A 19,022-nucleotide genomic window follows, 5' to 3' on the forward strand; every position below is an offset into this window, starting at 1 on the left:
ATAGTGAGGAGCAACTGTAGCAAGTGCTTAATAAGTTCTTATTGGTGGAATGGCAATCACTACATCCAATGATAATCATTATACTCATTATATAACTCCATGCCAGGTTTGTGATGTATCCCTAAATCCAGCATTTCATACTTTTTGTGGAAGTGACATCTTATCATGTTAATGTAGGTTCTGTTTCTCCTTTTGCTAAGCCATATCCAAATTTCCCCTGCCATAATTTCACCATTAAATTGGATTTCTTCATATAATTATGCAAATTTTCTTGAGATTAAATATCACTGAACTATCCCATAATTCTAAGAGTCTTTTTGGTCAGAGTTGTTTGAGTCATGAATCACATTTATCTTAGTGATATCTACTACTCAACTTACCTACTTATATTAAAATATAGTTAACTTACTTTATTAACTTTTATTTATTAATTCATTTCTGTAACAACTTGTGCTTTTTTTTCAGTGTGGGGATATTCCCATAAACTCTTCTTCCATCAGTTAAGATCATTTGAAACTTGACTCATTTCTTCCAATGCAGAAGTGAGAAGGCTTGAAAAGTATCATGTCCTGTTATAGTCAAAGCATGGGAACATTACCTTTGACTCCACAGAGAATGCAAATTATGTACATAGAATAAGTGTAATCATCAAAAGAAGCTCAACTATATCATGGGAGAATTTGAATGGGACTCTGGGGCATCCTTGGCTCTATAATTTCTATGTTCTATGTCTATCCAATGCCTTGTCTGGTTTGGGGTTTGGTGAGGATTCATTTTACTTTGTTCTGCTGCTGTCCAGGATGACTGGCCTTATTGTGAGTTGACTGCTCCAGTTAATGTAATCAACTCTAATAAAACCTATTCATAACCAAGGTGGCATGGGTCTCTCTTTCTTTAGTATCTTAGTATTCTCTCAGTGTATGCCACTCTACAATTGGCATAATTAGGGTAGAACAAACCTGTTCCTTTTAAGTCAGAAAACTATTTGAAAGAATACTTCTCAAAGAATTGGAAAATGAAAGGTTGCTCATTAACTGAGGAATGGTTGAACAAGTTGTGATATGTGATTTTGATGGAAAACTATTGTGTTATAAGAAATGACAAACAGGATCTAGAAAGAATTACAACTGATGCAAAGCAAAATGAGATAAGCAAGGACATTCTACATAATGATAACGATATTTTTGACAAACAACTGTGAATGACCTAGTTATTTTCAGCAATGCCAAGACAGTCCTCAGACCCATAATGAAAAATGCTCTCTGACCTCTGAGAAAGAACTGATGGAGTCTGAATGCAGACTGAAACATCTCTTTCTTTCTTTCTTTCTTTCTTTCTTTCTTTCTTTCTTTCTTTCTTTCTTTCTTTCTTTCTTTCTTTCTTTCTTTCTTTCTTTCTTTCTTTCTTTCTTTCTTTCTTTCTTTCTTTCTTTCTTTCTTTCTTTCTTTCTTTCTTTCTTTCTTTCTTTCTTTCTTTCTTTCTTTCTTTCTTTCTTTCTTTCTTTCTTTCTTTCTTTCTTTTTCTTCCTTCCTTCCTTCCTTCTTTCCTTATCCTCCTAGTCCTCCCTCTCCTCTTTCTTCTTCTCCTTTTTCTTTTCATTTAAAACCTCTTCCACAAAATGGCTAATATAGAAAAATGTTTTACACGATTACACATATAAAATCTATATCAGATTGCTTACCATCTGAAAGAGTGGGGGCAGGGTAAAAATGAATGAGAAAGGGAGGGTGAGAAGATGAGAGAAAATTTTGAAATCAAAAATTAAAAATTGAATGTTAAAACAGTTTTTAAATGTATTTGAAAAAATAAAATATTGTTTAAGAAAAAATGAAAATAAACAAAAGAAAAGTAAAGAATGCTTTCATGATTTTATATTTCTCTGGCAAAAATTTGAGTATACATTTAAAAGATTATGATGACAGAACCAGGAAAATGCTAGGATTAGTTAAAAACTTTAATTTAGAAACTTTTTTGGGTCACTGCTACGTTTACAGTTGGTCAAACTCAGTTTTATCCTTCATAAAATAGTAACAAAATATATTCTTTGCCTATTTTATAGGGTTTTCTTGAGTATAAAATGAGTCAAAATATGTAGAAGCATGTTTTAGATTGCAAGACACACAAACGTATTATTTAAAAATTAACTTTCATTACTTTTATCTGCCAACAGAGGTAATTTAAAATGCCCTCTGTATACCATCTTTTCAAATTCCCCCCCCTTTTTTTTAAAAAAAAGAGGAGTTTATTTTTGTTACTTAGAAGACAAAAAGTGAAATACCTATTGCAAGAAAATGAATGTAAGGAGTTAAACTTTAAAGCTTGAAATATTTATGAATAGCACATGGAAAAAATAGGGACTTATTTGGACTTTTGGAATTTGTAACCAGTTCTACAGATAGCCTCAAACTAAGCAACTTTTATACAACATAAAACACGCAAATTCTGAAATGCTGCCCTAAAATTACTTTTGGGAATACAAAATAAATCCTTTGGCAGATATCTAAACCCCAGAAGTGACAATTATAACATTGTGGCCTTTACTGTGCTTGAAATGTACTATAAATTATATTACTAGTAATATGAGGTTGTTTAATGCTATAAACTTTGCTTCTCCTAAGGGTGGGAAAAGTAGTTAACATGGTATGTATGCAAATAATGACTAATCTGAAGGTAAATTCAAAGCCAAGTTTCTGAGGTTTTTGTATTGGTACTTTAACTAAAAAAAATGTCAATAGTCCTTCAGCAAGGCAAAGTCTAGTTTCCCTCTGTCTAATTTAGTAAATAATGCTTACAAGAAATGTGGTAAATCCTCAATTTGAATTCTTCTCTTGTATTAATTAGTTTGGAAAAATTCCAAGATAGTTTGAGAATTTTGTACCATGAAGGTGAACATATGATGGAAGAAAGTCCTGTTTAATGTCTAAAATCACAGGATCTTATAATTGAACAAGACCTCAGCATCTCTCTGTACTTGTCATTTCTACTTTGTCTCTGCTCAGCATCAATCCCATTCTTCTCTATGCCTCATCCATCTCCTTTTTTGAAATATCTCTTACATTTCAAATTATTAACTCATATATATATATATGAGTTAATAATTTGAAATGTAAGATACATATATGTATATATATATATATATATATATATATATATATAACATATTGAGTATGGCAAAATCTCTGAACTGGAATGTACCTCATAGACCATCTAATCCAATAGTTCTCAAACTTTTAATCTCTTAAATATTATTGAGATATCTCCCACATCAAATACATTTTGTTTGTGTGGAATATATTTCTCAATATTTGACATTTTAGAAAGAAAAAACTCAATTTCTTATTAAAATAGTTTGACCTTGTGGACCTCCTGAATGGGTGTTATGGATCAGCAGACTTATCTGAAAACTTCTGATCTAGTCCAATTGCTAGTAGCACAAGAATTCCTTTTACAGAATAACTATAAAGTGGTTAGTAGGTCTTGCTTTTAAAGATCTCAAGAACTCTCTCTCTTCCCCTCTCTCTTTTTCTCTCTCTTCTATCTATCATCTATCTATCTATCTATCTATCTATCTATCTATCTATCTATCTATCTATCTATCTATCTATCTATCTATTTATCTATCTATCTATCTATCTATCTATCTATCTATCTATCTATCTATCTATCTGTCTGTCTGTCTGTCTATCTATCTCTCTGTCTTTCTCTATATAGCTATATCTATATCTATATCCACGAATATTTATTAAGTAGCTGGGTTATTACATTAGATTCTTGGAATAGGAAGGTGAAAGTAAGACCTCTTGCCTGAAGGAATTTACAGTCTAATAAGAGAATTAGACATGTACATAATTAACGATACTATGAGTTAGTATATGATTAAAGGCCTAGGATATTTAAATAATTTAACACATCATGTGGCAAGTAGTGTGGGTACAAATATTCATAAGCAAGATAGTTCTTATACTTTAGAATTTACTTTCTGTTGGGAAAAGATAATATATACAAGGGACCTTGTTTTGAAAGGGACAGGAAGTTGATATCAGAGTGGAACTATTGTTTGAAGCTATTTCTTAATGTAGAATCCTAGGCCCCAGTAAAATAAATAAAGGCAAATTTTGCTTTACTTATTTTTCCTTTTTTAATTGAAATTTTTTATTTAATTACTTAATTTAGAATATTTTTTCTGTGGTTACATGATTGATGTTCTTTCCCTCCCCTCCCCCCCAAACCTTAGCTGACATGCAATTCTACTGGGTTTTACTTGTGTCTATAATCAAGACCTATTTCCATATTATTGATATTTGCACTAGGGTGATCATTTAGGGTCTATATCCCCAATCTTATCCCCATCAACCCATGTGATCAAGCAGTTGTTTTTCTTCTGTGTTTCTGCTCCCACAGTTCTTCCTCTGGATATGGATAGTGTTCTTTCTCATAAGTCCCTTAGAATTGTCCTCAGTCATTGTGTTGCTGCTAGTAGAGAAGTCCATTACATTCTATTGTACCACAGTGTATCCATCTCTCCTTTTGCTCTGCATCAATTCTTGGAGGTCCTTCCATTTCACATGGAATTCATCCAGTTCATTATTCCTTTGAGCACAATAGTATTCCATCACCAACAGATACCACAATTTGTTCAGCCATTCCCCAATTGAAGGGCATCCCCTCATTTTCCAATTTTTTTGCCACCACAAAGAGTGCAGCTATGAATATTTTTGTACAAGTCTTTTTTCCTTATGATCTCTTTGGGGTATAAACCGAGCAGTGCTATGGCTGGATCAAAGGGCAGACAGTCTTTTAAAGCCCTTTGGTCATATAGTTCAATAAAATTTGTTTTTTAATTAAAAAATAAAGCAAAAATTGACTTCAAGAGACCCATGGACATAAAGATATCCAGTAGGAAGGAGATGGAGTTGATTATCAGAGTAAAAATGGTATGATTGAAGTGGTGTAAAAACTATTTGAGGTAGTATGGAATATTTCTGATTGGATGGATAAAAGGTGTTATGTAAATAGAAGCATTGAAATATAGTGGCAAAAACAATACAGTCTAAGTTAGAAGACCTGATTTCTAACCTTAGCTCTGCTACTTCGTAATTATGTGAAATTCTTTAACCTCATAGCTCTTCAGTTTCCTTATCTCTCTATGTAATAAATGTTGGGAGGTTAGGTGAGATAGAATAATGTAATAAAGTATCACTCTACTTTGGGTCAGAAGACCCAGATTCAAGTTGTAGCTCTTAACTGAATTCAGGAAAGCCATTTAATTATAGTACACCTCAGATTCCTTATCTGTGAAATAAAGGAATTAGATTAGATGATACCTAAGGTTGTTTCTAGCTCGTACCTTAATTAACTCTGAATTAGTAACTGAACTAGACCATAAAGGATTCATTGGCCTCTTTGCTTTCTGAAAAAAAAATTCTTTACATGGTCATAGTCTTCTCTGCTTCCTATATTTAGGGCAATGTCCTTAAAAGGGAATGCTACCAACTAAAAAGAGGCAGTTGGGTAGCATAGTGGATGGAGTGCTAGACCTGAAGTTAGGAGGACTCATTGTCCTAAGTTCAAATCAGGCCTCAGTCATTGAATTGCTGTGTTATCCTGGGTAAGTTGCTCATCTGTGAAATGAGAGGAAGAAGGGAATGAAAAACTATTTTAGTGTCTTTGCCAAGAAAACCCTGAGGTCAAGAGGACTTGGCCATGACTGAAATGACTGAATAACCTGTTATGCACAAGAGAGGAATCTGGATAGCTCAGGATGAAGCCATCACCATTACTAGAAATTATCTTTGGATCAGAAGTCAAAGTCTATTTATAAAGGAAAGGCCAATAGTTTGAATAATTTTATTAATGGCCCTGTATTAATGTGATGTTTTCACTGATATGGATTCAATATTTACTACACAAATGTTGCTTTTAGGTCTTAATCTACAAAATATTTTAAAAATATTTGTGTGATAGTTACTAGAGGTAGAAAATTCAAAACTGAAGGAATCTTTGCCCTCAAGGAGCATGCATTCTGTTGTGTGCAGAATAAAATTGCATCTAAGGTCTCTTCTAGCTCTAAATCTATGGTCAAATATATACAGGAAATTAAATATAAAAATAGAAATTTTCTATGTGAGGGAAAGGAGTTTAAGGTAAACTTCCTATAGGGAACAATATTCCTAAAATATCATCTTAACTAAATTATTGCAAATAGGGCTATATTTTTCATGTTCAGATTTCTATTTTAAAAAATCCTTGATAAAACATTTTGTAATATGAATAACATCCTTAATTTATCTGTTTACACATTTGTCTTAAAGAGGAAAAGGTTACTAACTAAAGAGTTGACTTTAGAGTTGAGTGTCTAGAATCATGTCCTGCTTTTGACATATAATGACTATAATCTTGGGCAGGTCCCTTAATACCTCTGTTTGCTCATTCTTTCATGCTATAAACTTGAGAATGGTTACTAATTGTAGAGAGTTTCCTTACCAGGAATTCTCTATGTAGATAAAAGATCTCTCTTTTTGAATGTGTGTATACGTATGCATGTGTATGTACGCATCTTTGTCTCTGTCTCTGTCTCTGTCTCTCTCTGTCTTTCTGTCTCTGTCTGTCTGTCTGTCTGTCTCTCTCAATGACTAAATAGAATAATAGGATAATACTGTAGAGCTGGAAGGGCCTCAGCGTGGTATTACTTCATGTCCTTATCAAATGAACTTTCTAATAATAGGGATATTAAACATCTAAGGTCCACTCCAGATCTAAAACTATGGCCTCAAGGTACTAATTAGTTGCAGGGTGTATGGGAAAATTTTTCTTATGAAAGATTATTATGATAAAAGATAGAATTCTTCTTAGAAAAAGACACTTCCCATTCTTCAGAGGCTGAATTGTCAGGGCTGTGCTTTTTTCTTGGCTGATTTCTTTCATCCCATATCCTTCCTATGTTGATTAAGTAGTATGCATCAGAGATGGTCTGCTCTTCTGTGGAAATGAAGAAATAAAATTTAAATTTTCTACTCATGATCAGTTCTAGAAAATGGTTTATTGGTGGAAGACAATGAATTGTTGACTCCTTTTGACATAGCTGTAGAGGATACTAAGAAGTTCAGAGAAAATCTGGTCACAACTTGCCAGAATTCCTTGCAAAATTCAGAACCATGGATAGGGATGAGGTGATAAAGCATTAATAATGCTCATATTAATAATGTCCTAAAAGGGCCTACAGGCAACACTCTAAGGAAATTGTCATGTATTATACTTTCACTTGATTTTTTTAACTCTGTTCATCAAGCAAAAGGACTTGCTGGATTAAACTAGGACTTTTTCTTTTTCCATTTTAGAATCACATATTTACTGTTATAGCTAAAATTGTTCTGGAGCAAATTCTAGCAATAGTTTAAAAAATCATCATTGACATCATCATCTTGTTAGATGAAATTCATATGTCACTCTCCTTTTCATACTTTAAAAGAATTTGATGTTCTATATGAATAGATACAGTAGTTTATTTTTGTGGTTGAGTAAAAGAATTAGGATATAAGCTTATATTCAAATAGCTCATTAATAGAATCATTGTTATAATTCTACTATCAGTATGTTGGGGATAGCACATCACTCATACTATTCTATGTGTGTATTTATAAATATATTTACACACATACACATATACATCTGTGCATATAAGTGAACATATATTTCCACATATCTATATCTTGAACATTTTTCATTCTTTATAATAGGGATTATAAGTATTAAAGTTATTATAAATGTATTGTCATTACATAATGCTTTTCATTTGTATGGCACATAGCATTTTTGAAAAAAAAACTCCAAGATAATAGTTATTTTTATTGTACATGTCCACTTTAAGAAGGATGGTAAAAAAAAAACAACTACACAATAACTCCAATATTGTAAATGAAAAGAACTATAAGAAGAAAGACATCATAGCTCAATATTGTAAAATTTCAATGAAAATGTTTAATTACTAATATTCATATAGTGGTAATATATGCCTTAGACTGAGGTAAAGGTTTACATTTATTTTTCTCATTTTATCCTCAAAACAGTTCTGGGAGATAAGTGCTATTATTATCATCCTTAATTACAAACTAGGAAATTGAGGCAAACAATGATTTATCTAGGGTCACACAGCTAGTATGTGTCTGAGGTCATATTTGAAATCAGATTTTCCTGACTCCAGGCCCAGAACTCACTCTGCCACAAAGCTTGTAAGCATCTGAAATAGGATTTGAACTTAGCTTTTTTTGTTACATTAAAATTCCTCAGTAATTCCCTCTCTCTACCCCCTTTCCTCTCCTCCCCTCACTAGAGAAGGTAGCATTTGACAAATATATATAAATATATATGTGTGTGTACGTGTGTGTTTATCTTTCTTATTTCTATTTATCAGTTCTTTATCAGGAGGTGGATATATAAAAATAATTCATTAGACAATATATTTGTTGTATATAATGTTCTCCTGGTCTGCTTGTTTCATTCTTCATAATTTCATGTATATCTTTCCATGTTTTTTTTTTCTTAACCTTTGCATTGTTTCTTATAGTGCAGTAGTATTCTATCAGTTGTATTCCACAACCTGTTTAGCCATTCCCCAATTGCTGAGCATACTCTAAAATTTTAGTTCTTTGATACCATAAACAGAGCTGCTATAAATAGTTTATAAGATATAGGTTCTTTTCCTTTTAACTGATCACCTTAGGAAATAAACCTAATAGTGGTATTACTGAATTTTAACTCCAAGTCCAACACTGTTCACTAATTGCATGCTGCATTAGCATAGTGAGTTAGTACTAATTACCCAATTGAGTTGTTAGGAAGAAAAAAAAAACATTTTCTCAATAGGAAAGCATTCTTTTGTAGTAAGTTCAATTTGGTTCATTCTCCAAGAGCCAAATGGCTACATCTGTTATGTGCCATTCATTATTGAGGCAATTTTATTTAAACACTTAAAATCATTTAATTTTTACAAAGAAATGTTTGTTCTGAGGATGTAGTAAGGACATTAGCATTAAATTTTCCTCGTGACACCTCAGAGACACAATCTCCCCTATACCACCTTAGTCTCTGGGAAGAGTGGTCTCAAATTGATCTCAGTTGCTACATAAAAGAGGACTGTGACCAATTTCATGTTCAGATATGGCTTTGTGGGAAGGTAATTCTCCTCCCCATTATGTCACTTTTTTGACATCATCAATAAGTAACCTGGAGGTCTTTTACCATTGAGATTTGCAAGTACAGAGAAACCCCCAGAGAAAGGAAGTTGAAACCAATGAGACAGGGAAGTCGTCTCACAAGTACTGTCCCCCTGAGTGGTGCCAGGCAAATTAAGGAACTATGATTGGTTCCTGAGATATGATGTGGGAGAGCTCATGGGGAGAGAATTGCTTATAAGGCAACATCAAGGAATTGGACCCTCTCTCTCATACTCTTCTAGCTGGAGGTTGGTACGTGAATGAACCCCTGTTAGTGGTGACCTTCAAAGGTAAGCTAATTAACTCTCTACCTCTTTCCTACATTTTCGTCTCTTTACTATCAATAATTTGATGTAACAAAGCTACTAAAGCTACTAACACCCACATCATTTAATTTTAACTATTACAGCTTGTTGCATGAAAGCTCATCTCATGTATTGCTAAATTTGATCCCAAAGATCAATACTTTCTCCTCTATGTAGCCATGGTGACGTGGCTGAAAAAAAATCAGATATTAGGAAACTCCAATCCTTAGTCTCTTCCCAAACTCACCAGATTGAAAGCTCAAATTGATTCAGCTGGAACAAAAAGAACAATTGTAGAGACAAAAGACAAAGAATTCCTGCTTTTCAGGATCACATTGATTCAATGGAAAGAAGGCCCCAAGAACTCTGCCATTGCAGCACTGGCTTTCATCAGACACTGTAAAGAAGGAATCATTGCATAATAGTGCAGCTGAAGACAAGTGAAGAGATTAAGCCTAAGCTGATTCAGGTCTTTCTATAGAAGTCTATAGTGCTGACCATGTTGGCAATTCAAAAAAGTGTCTCCTAAGAACATAGTTAGAAGACCAGAAACAATTGCAGAATGTCTACATCTGCTCTATAGTCTTTCCAAGGCCCTTCCATCCCATATCATTGTAACTCTCCTCAATGTAGGGATTTGGGGAACTGGCCTTAGCAGAGGAAGCTGATGAAAGCCAAGCATGTGCTGGTCCCTTAGGTTAATATATATATATATATATATATATATATATATGTATATATATATATATATATATACTTGTGTATGTATCATTTCCATTTGAGACATGAAATAAGGAAATGAAAGTGAGCTCTACTAAGCCAGGTTTGATGCATAGACCTGGGCACAGAAGAAAGATGCCTAGTGAGGTACAGGGGAACAGGTATTTATTATTAATTAATATTTTATTAATTAATTATAGTTGATAATTATATATAATTAATAATTATAATAAATAATTATAATAGTCTACATATATAGACTATTATAATTATTATCATCCTTTGGTCCCAGGGTGTTATCTGTAGATTTGGGGATGAAACCATTAATTTCAAAGTCATGTTCCTTTGTGATTTAGGTGGGGAAGTAGACATGATTGTATCTGAAAGGCTAATGAGAGACCCACAGGATCCAAAACTACCCTAAAGCTTGTAGTTCTAACCATTCCTATTAGTGTGTGGAGCATTGGACCATGTCTCTTTATAGGTCATGGTGTCCTAAAATGTGACTCACTTACAGGACTTCTCCTTATGACCAATAGCCTTGTTGATGGCTAACCACTCTCTATTAGACCCTCTATTTAGAATAGGGGCTCTCAAAACATGTTTATTCTTAAAAACTTATAAGTTTTATTAATTCTTCCACCAGGAAGAATAGAACAAGAGGCAGCTGCTGGGCTAATAGCTCTAACAGCTGGTTGACCACATTAATTCAGTTACTGTATATACCTGTGACTATTCACTTGAAAAGATATTCAGATACAAATTCAAAAACTGGAATTGAATTGGTGAGAAAAAATAGGAAAAAATGAAGTCATTGGCTTTGAAAGTGGATATAGGGAGGGGGTTTCCATTTGGGACATGAAATAAGGAAATGAAAGTGAACTCTACTAAATCAGGTTTTAGATGCATAGACCTGGGCATAGAAGAAAGCTGCCTAGTGAGGTACAAGGGAACAGGTATATTTTAAGACATGTCCCATTGTCTTTTTGTTCTGAGTAGATTAACACACTGCCATTGCTTAGCCTCTGGCAGCATCAGTCCCTTCACATTTGTTAACTGTCACTGAACAATTTGTTTCATATTTGGCTTTGGGAATCCAACTGAAACTGGATTCTGGTTATTCTAGTCAGGGCAAAGTTGGGGTGGGGGAAAAAGAAGGGAGCCACTGAGATGAAAGTCCCTCAAATGAGTCACTACAGTAACAGTACCTTCTGTGCTCACCTTATTATTTACCAAGTTGGGTGCTAAGTATAATCTGAGCTGTGATACATGGTTTCTTTACATTGCCCATAAAATGCTTGTTGAGCTATTAGTGCTCACAACAACCAGAATTTCATTAAGGGGAATGAATACAGTACCTGGGGACTACAGTCATAAAATTCCATTTAGAGCACAAACAGTGCTTAAAGGAGGCAGAAGGACTGGGTGGGGGGAAGGAAAGAAAGAAAGAGAGAAGGGAAGGTGGTATATGGCCATAAGGCTGAGGTTGGGGGAGAGAAGAAGAAAGGAACTGAAGCAGAAAATTAAATGGTCTGATACTGACTTTGAATAATAGCTCTGGGTGACCCTGAATCTTACTACTGGAAGTGTGCACATATTAAAATTCTCCAGTTGTGATCAATTTTCTGAGTGCTATTTCCCCCTTCCCTGTTGAATCTATATATGCTTTAGGTGAGTGGGGAGAATAAACCTTCAGTATAAAAGGTTCTTTGAAGTTCTGCATCCATTTTACAACCATTGTGAATATGGCTATTTTCTCTCTTTTCATTAGATCCTCCAGAAACTTTGGCCTTTATGTGGGCCCTTCACTCATCACAATTTAATTATTGTCATCCATTTTGGTCTGACTGTCCAGGCCTCACTATCTGAAATTCCCACATGGGAAATCAGAGTGTTGGAGTATTTGTTAGCACTACCAAATGCATCTCTACTGGGAAGTTATTTTTATTTTTCCCATTTTCATGAACTCTTCTTTTGTTTTCCTGTTGGCCACCTTTTCCCATCCTCATATTTCTACCATCAAGATAATACATTACAAGCTCAAGCATATACATGCTCTCTTTCCCTCCCTCCCTCCCTCCCTCTCTCTCCCCCTCGCCCTCTCTCTCTTTCTCTCTCTCTCTCTCTCTCTTTCTCTGTCTCTCTGTCTCTCTCTCTGTGTCTACACACACACACACACACACACACACACACACACACACACACACACACACACAAATCTTGAACCATGATGAGGGTCTTGATGATAATCTAGTCCATCCCCATGATTTGTCACATCTCCAGCATGCAGTCATGTAGAAAGCTTCCTTTGGATCATTTCTAGTTAAAGGAAATTCATTATCTGATAAAATTATTATTTTAATTTTCAAAACTACATAACTAATAAGAAATTCTTCCTTTCAGTGAACTTAAAACAGCCTTTTTATGAATTTCATTCATTAATTCTAGATTTTGCCACAGGGGTCAGGAAGAATAATTCCTCTTCAATGTAGCAGAGCTTCACATATTTGGAGATAGCAATCAAAAGAGGCTGTGTGACAGAGCTGTAAGACCAATGAATTTAGAGAAAAAGTATATCAGTATGTTACTAATTTACTAGGATAAAAAGGGAAATCATTAACTGGGAAGGAAAAAATAACCCAAAGTAAAACCTTAGTGACCCCTAGGGAAAAATTTACTCCTCTGAGTCTCAATTTCCTCAGATATATAAAATAGATAATTGTATCTATACCATATACCTCACAAGGTTATTATGAAGAATGGACTTTATAAAGTTTTATATGTTATGGCACTGTCTTCACTTTCCTATAGTCAACATCTTTATCATTTCATTCATTTTTCTCAGAAAAGAAATGGCTAATAAGAGAACATCTAAGAGAAGTCAGAAGACAATAAGGATATACTTCCCTATTCTTGATGACTTCAAGGCAATAGACATCATGATTCATCTTCATTTCTCAAATATATGCCTTCTTTCACCCACTGAGTCATCCCTTTTAACAAAGAATTTAAATAATTTAAAAGAGATAGAGGAATAAAAAGTAGTTTAGAAGTATGTTAACAGGAGCTGCCAGTACATGTGGTGTTCCACATCCATAATTCTCCATCTTGGAAAAGAAAGAAGAACATTTTTTTTGTCTCTTCTTTGGGGTTAACATTGATCATTAAATTGCTGAGCATTATTCATTTTCTTTGCTGTTTTTCTTTCATATTATATTATTGGGCTCATGTATTTTATTTTCCTGGTTCTGTTCACTTCATGCTGCATCAAAATCATGCCTTCACATTCATGTCTGAATTCTTCATAGTAATCATTTCTTATACTACAGTACTATTTAATTTCACACACATACATCAATTTTTTAGCCATTTCCCAATCAAACTAAATCTCTTTTTATTTTTGGTTCTTTGCTACCACAAAAGTGTTGCTATGAATATTTAGTCATTTAGTATATAGAAGACTTTGTGGTCCTTTTTAAATTCTTTGGGATAATATATACTTAAAGTAGCATATCTGGGTCAGAAGGTTTTAGTTTTAGTCACTTTTAAAAACCATAATTTAAAATTCTTTTCAATAATGGTCAGGACAATTCATCGTTAAACAAGTAATAGCGTGTTTTCTTTCATAAGCCTGACTCACTGATTAGTTCTATCTTTTGTCAGTTTTCTAATTGTGAGGTAAAAATTGAGTAGATTTAATTTGTATTTCTCTTATTATTAATGATTAATCATTGTTTTTCATATGATTGTTAAATACTTGTAATGTTTCTTTTGAGAACTTCTTTTTAAAATTATGTTTACCATAATTTATATATGCTTAGATCTTTAATAAGCTCTTGAGAGAAACTAGAGTCTGATAAAGGTAAAGATCATGAAGGGAACATTCTGAATCATTCACCCCTTAGAGCCAGTCTCTTCTCATTTGATGCTCGAAAATCTTATAATTAAAATGGGGTCTTGGGGGAACTGGGTGGCACAGTGGATGGAAAGCCAAGCCCAGAGATGGGAGGTCCTGGGTTCAAATTTTGCTTCAGATACTTCCTAGCTCTATGGCCATAGACAAGTTACTTAATCCCAATTGCCTAGTCCTCACTACACTTTTGTCTTGGAAGTAATTAATACTCAATATCAGCTATAAGAAAGAAGTTAAGGGATTTTAAAATATAAGGTTTTTCCTCCTCTGTGACTCCACATGATACCTATTACACATGCATATAAAATGATTGATATGATGTTTTTGAAAATCTGCTTCTTTTACTTGAAAGTCATATTTGGTTCAGAAATGATGATAATGGACTTAGAACAGGATAAAACTAGAGAAGCCTTAAACTTTCTCTGTCAAAGATACCACATTTTATATTGATTGTTCATGTCTAATTGTGTTAATAATGTGTTTTAAATAGGGCATCAAATATGGACATCAAATACTTTATGGTCCTCACATTTGAGTCTATTTTCACATATTTTCAGGACATGGCCAAGGTCATGAATGTGTGAATTTAATACAAATTGTTCCTCTTATTTCTTTTGAAAATTCATTTTGGTCAATATCAGTCCCACCCTTTGAATGCATACCATGGGTGTGAATTAATACCATGGGAGGATGCCAGAGACCTCATGCTTCCATTGTGTTTAAGATATAGCTGTTTTTGGTACCAGGCGACTCCTGGCATCTGGAAAACTGGGCCCTGACCCAGCCTGAGGTTAAAATTTTCCACCCAGAAAGATTCAGAAGGAATGACATCACCAGGGGTTTTATGAGAGAGGTAGGAGTGCTCTCTTGGGTTAGGGGCTCTTTTTTGTCTCAGTCACTTTTGGCTAATAAATGGAGACAAGAGTGGAAAATGCATGTTATTCAGGAATGACTAGGTGGTTATGTAAGTCTCTCTTTCCAACTTTCACTAATAAATAATTATAAATTAATATACAGCCTCCAGGGAATTTTAATCATGACTATATGTAAAGGTCTTTGCAAAATTTAAATTACTATATAAATGTTAGCTGTCATTATCTTCTATGAGTATTCAGTTATTCAGTTTTGAAGGTAAGCTGGAGTTTGTGATATTCCTTAAATGAACGGCTTTCTCATTGCTTATATTAAGTGACCATAATGCTTTTGCTAACAAATATGATCCAATTTGCATTTCCACTGTGTTGGGCTTCTTACGCATTGCAGTGAGGGATTCTATCTTTCTTTTAATTTATTTCATTTTGTTTCTTATGTGTGTTTTATTTTATGCATTGTTTTAGCCTTTTGTATTGCACTTTCAGTTATTGATTAAAAATAATAAACATTTATACTTTTGGAAGGGGTTATCCAATAATGAGGTTTTATTTTTTATTGCTTTAAATTAAATTAAATTAAATTAAATTATCTTAAATCACATATTCTGTTGTACATGTCACATTATGTCTCTTTGGTATGAATAGTTTATTTTAAAATTTATTTTTAATCATATATTTAAAAACTATCATCATCATCAAAAGCTAAATAAATACATAAAATATTATGTACAAAACAATAAACACCACATTGTTTACAAATTTTTAAAATATATAAATTATATATATATATATATATATATATATTCTAATGTAAACTATTTACGTTTGAGTCCTCTTTGGATTTGTTTTACTTGGTTGGTTTTTTCTCCTGATTTTATGGCGTTTATTTGTTTAAAAAATGTAATCATGATATAATTCTTATTCTCTTTTTTTTCTTTTCATCTCTTCATATTTTCTTTATAGTTCCAATATTTTCCATTTGATTAACATAATGCAATGTTACATGTGTTGAAATAATACATTTAGCAAAAAATAATATTTTGGTAGTTTTGATCAACTACTTGCATTCTTATCACAAAACAAAGCATATTTTTTTCAAAATTCCAATCTGAAGATTACCACTGCCTTTTTAAAATTTGAGATATTGCTATTTTCATCATCCTTCTTTTCAAAGTAACATTTCTTCATTAAGTATAAATTTTCAATGCTCTCATATTCTTTAGCATTCCCCTCTTAAGGCTCAAACAAATCCTAGGTTTATTTCCTTATTCATCTCATCTGATTTAAGAATTATTATTCGTGACTGCCTTATTTTAATTGCAAATAGATTGCTATGCAACTTTGAGTGAAGGCTTTCTTTCATAAGAAATGTAAGATTTCCTTGTATGTAACATGTAAGATCTATTGCCAGTTTATAAGTAATTTTACATAGGTTATAGCAATGCTTCAAAAGAAAAAATGTTCTTACTTTAGTAGTCATTGCCATCATCATCTTCACAGTCATCAAATTCATCATCATGATAATGATCATTTTCATAAGTAGAAGCAGTGGTATCCTCAGAAGAGAAGATGTGTGACCAGAAAAAGAGAAATGGATCAATTAAAATGGCAATAACAGAGGATAGAGGGATGGGATACATGCTTCCATTGTATCTGGATAATATAAATCAGAAATGTCAAAAACATTGCCTGAACGAGGTCACAAGTCTCATGTGCATAATCTGAAGTAAATTAAAATGTAATTGAGTAATTTTTAACAAAATAAATTAAAACAAAATAGAACATAGATTCTGTCAATATATGGTTTTTCTAAGTCACTATGTAGCTTGTAGGGCTCCTTATGGACATCTTTGTGGTCTCAATTCAATTTGAATTTGATACTGCTAGTATAAATATATCTGATAGTCTATATTAGTCTATATAGTCTAAATATAAATATATTTGATAGTCTTCCTGAGGGATATTACTGGTACGACATAGGTTCATAAGATTTATACCACATAGGTGAATTACAATCTTTAGTGTTGGAGAGAGTAATCACAATGATGAGCTCATATAATGACCTACATATTTAATGCATAGGTTTAAAATTAAGTATCTACCATATGCACTATATTCTAGACACTGTACTCTGTGATGGGGATACAAATAAAAATAAAGAAACAATCTCTTCCCTGAAGAAGCTAGTAGGCTAATGTAAATTCTAATATAAATTTTATAGTATGTATTTCCTCTTAAGAACTAAATCTCTGTTCTTTAAAAGATCTTCAAAAAGTGCTCATCAGCTTTAATTTTATGTGATATGTTTTTTAGACATTATCCATAAATGACATTTGCAGTGAAATTTTTTGGAATTTTGAACATTACATTCCTATATTGTGTCTGATGTATTCTAATATTAGCATCTGTAATGACTGAAAACCAGTGTGCATAGTAGAATCTAAGGGGCAACAGAACTGAAATCCATGTCAACTGTGAGACCAAAATGATGGATGCCTTAAAGGATATTCATAGATCAGACCAATCATAACTATAGTCAATTCAATCAACCTTTAAAAACCATACATGGAATTCATAAGACACCTGTGTTTAATCTCATTTATGTCTGTTGTCCTTGCTAGAAGTCAGGTTATATTTTAATTTGTTTTATAATTTGCTTGTTTTTTATGTATTCTGAAGAATATACCAAAAAATCAACTGTTCTCTAGAGGCAGTCATTTCCTGGGCATAGAGTTAGGAAGATTTATCTTCTTGAGTTCAAATCTGGTTTGACACATTCTAGATATGTCACTTTGGGCAAGTCATTTAACTCTGTTTGCTTCAGTTCTTCATCTATAAAATTAGCTGGAGAAGGAAATGGCGAAACATTCCAGTATCTTTTCCAAGAAAATCCCCAAAGTCATGAAAAATCTGTAATTACAGGAAAATAACAATATCTGTTAAGTACCACTAAGAGATAACTAGTGTAATAGGTTCTGGGAATAAAGAGACAAAAACCATACCAATTCCTGATATCAGAGTCTATATTCTATCAGAGGGAGACTACATGGACCTGGCTAAGGATGAGAACTCTAATTATCTTTTTGGTACAAGGAATTCTAAGATAGGGAAATTCCAACTATTTAATATGCTAGTATTTTTTCTTCAACCTAGTGCACTGAGAGTTTACATGATTTGCCCAGTCTCATGAAAAGTACAAGTATTGTTTATACACTATACCTCCCCGATCTAGAAAATCTAAGTAAAATATTTTGGTCTTCTCTTCTTATCAGAGAAGAAGTCTGATTTCCTTTTTGAAGAGTTTATTGTAAAATTTGGATTAACTGTTTGATGGTAGGTTATATGTAGACAAATGTTAAGATATATTTACATGTCTAGACTTTGTATGTTGTCTGCTGACTTTTATGTTCTTTTCACCAAGTAATTTTAACTCATTTTAATTTTTACAAAGAAATTGTGCATATTAACAGAATTAAAAGAAAAATAGTAATGATATTACACACATAATTATGAATTTTTGGAGTGTGTGTTGTCTGCTTGCCTTCACGTGTCATCTATGGCTCCCCCCAAAAAAATTCCATTTAATTTTTTAGACTGACCTGCAATATATTGAAAACATGATGGGGAAAGACACCATGTGGCAGAGTTATCTGGATATGTTAGAGTTGAATTTAGAACTCAAATCTTCTTGCCTCAATGATCATCTCTGCTCTAACTTTCCATCATCTATCTTCATCATCCTTTATCTATTGCTTTCTATCAATCTATCTGTCCACTCTCTGTTGTTAATATAAGAGTCACGAACATTTGGAAAGTGCAAGGTCAGGAAGTAAGATGATGATTGGAAAGGAACAGACCCATGGGTCCAAGAGGTCATTCCAAAGAGTTTCCTACTTTACCAAAGAGACAAAATTATTTTCTTGATTTCCTTTTTTTTCTGTTACTCATCTTTTACTTTTCCACCCCAAAGAGAAACAAGTTTGTAGTAGGAAGTACCACA

Source organism: Monodelphis domestica, chromosome 2 (assembly GCF_027887165.1).
Source record: "Monodelphis domestica isolate mMonDom1 chromosome 2, mMonDom1.pri, whole genome shotgun sequence".
Classification (NCBI taxonomy): Eukaryota; Metazoa; Chordata; class Mammalia; order Didelphimorphia; family Didelphidae; genus Monodelphis; species Monodelphis domestica.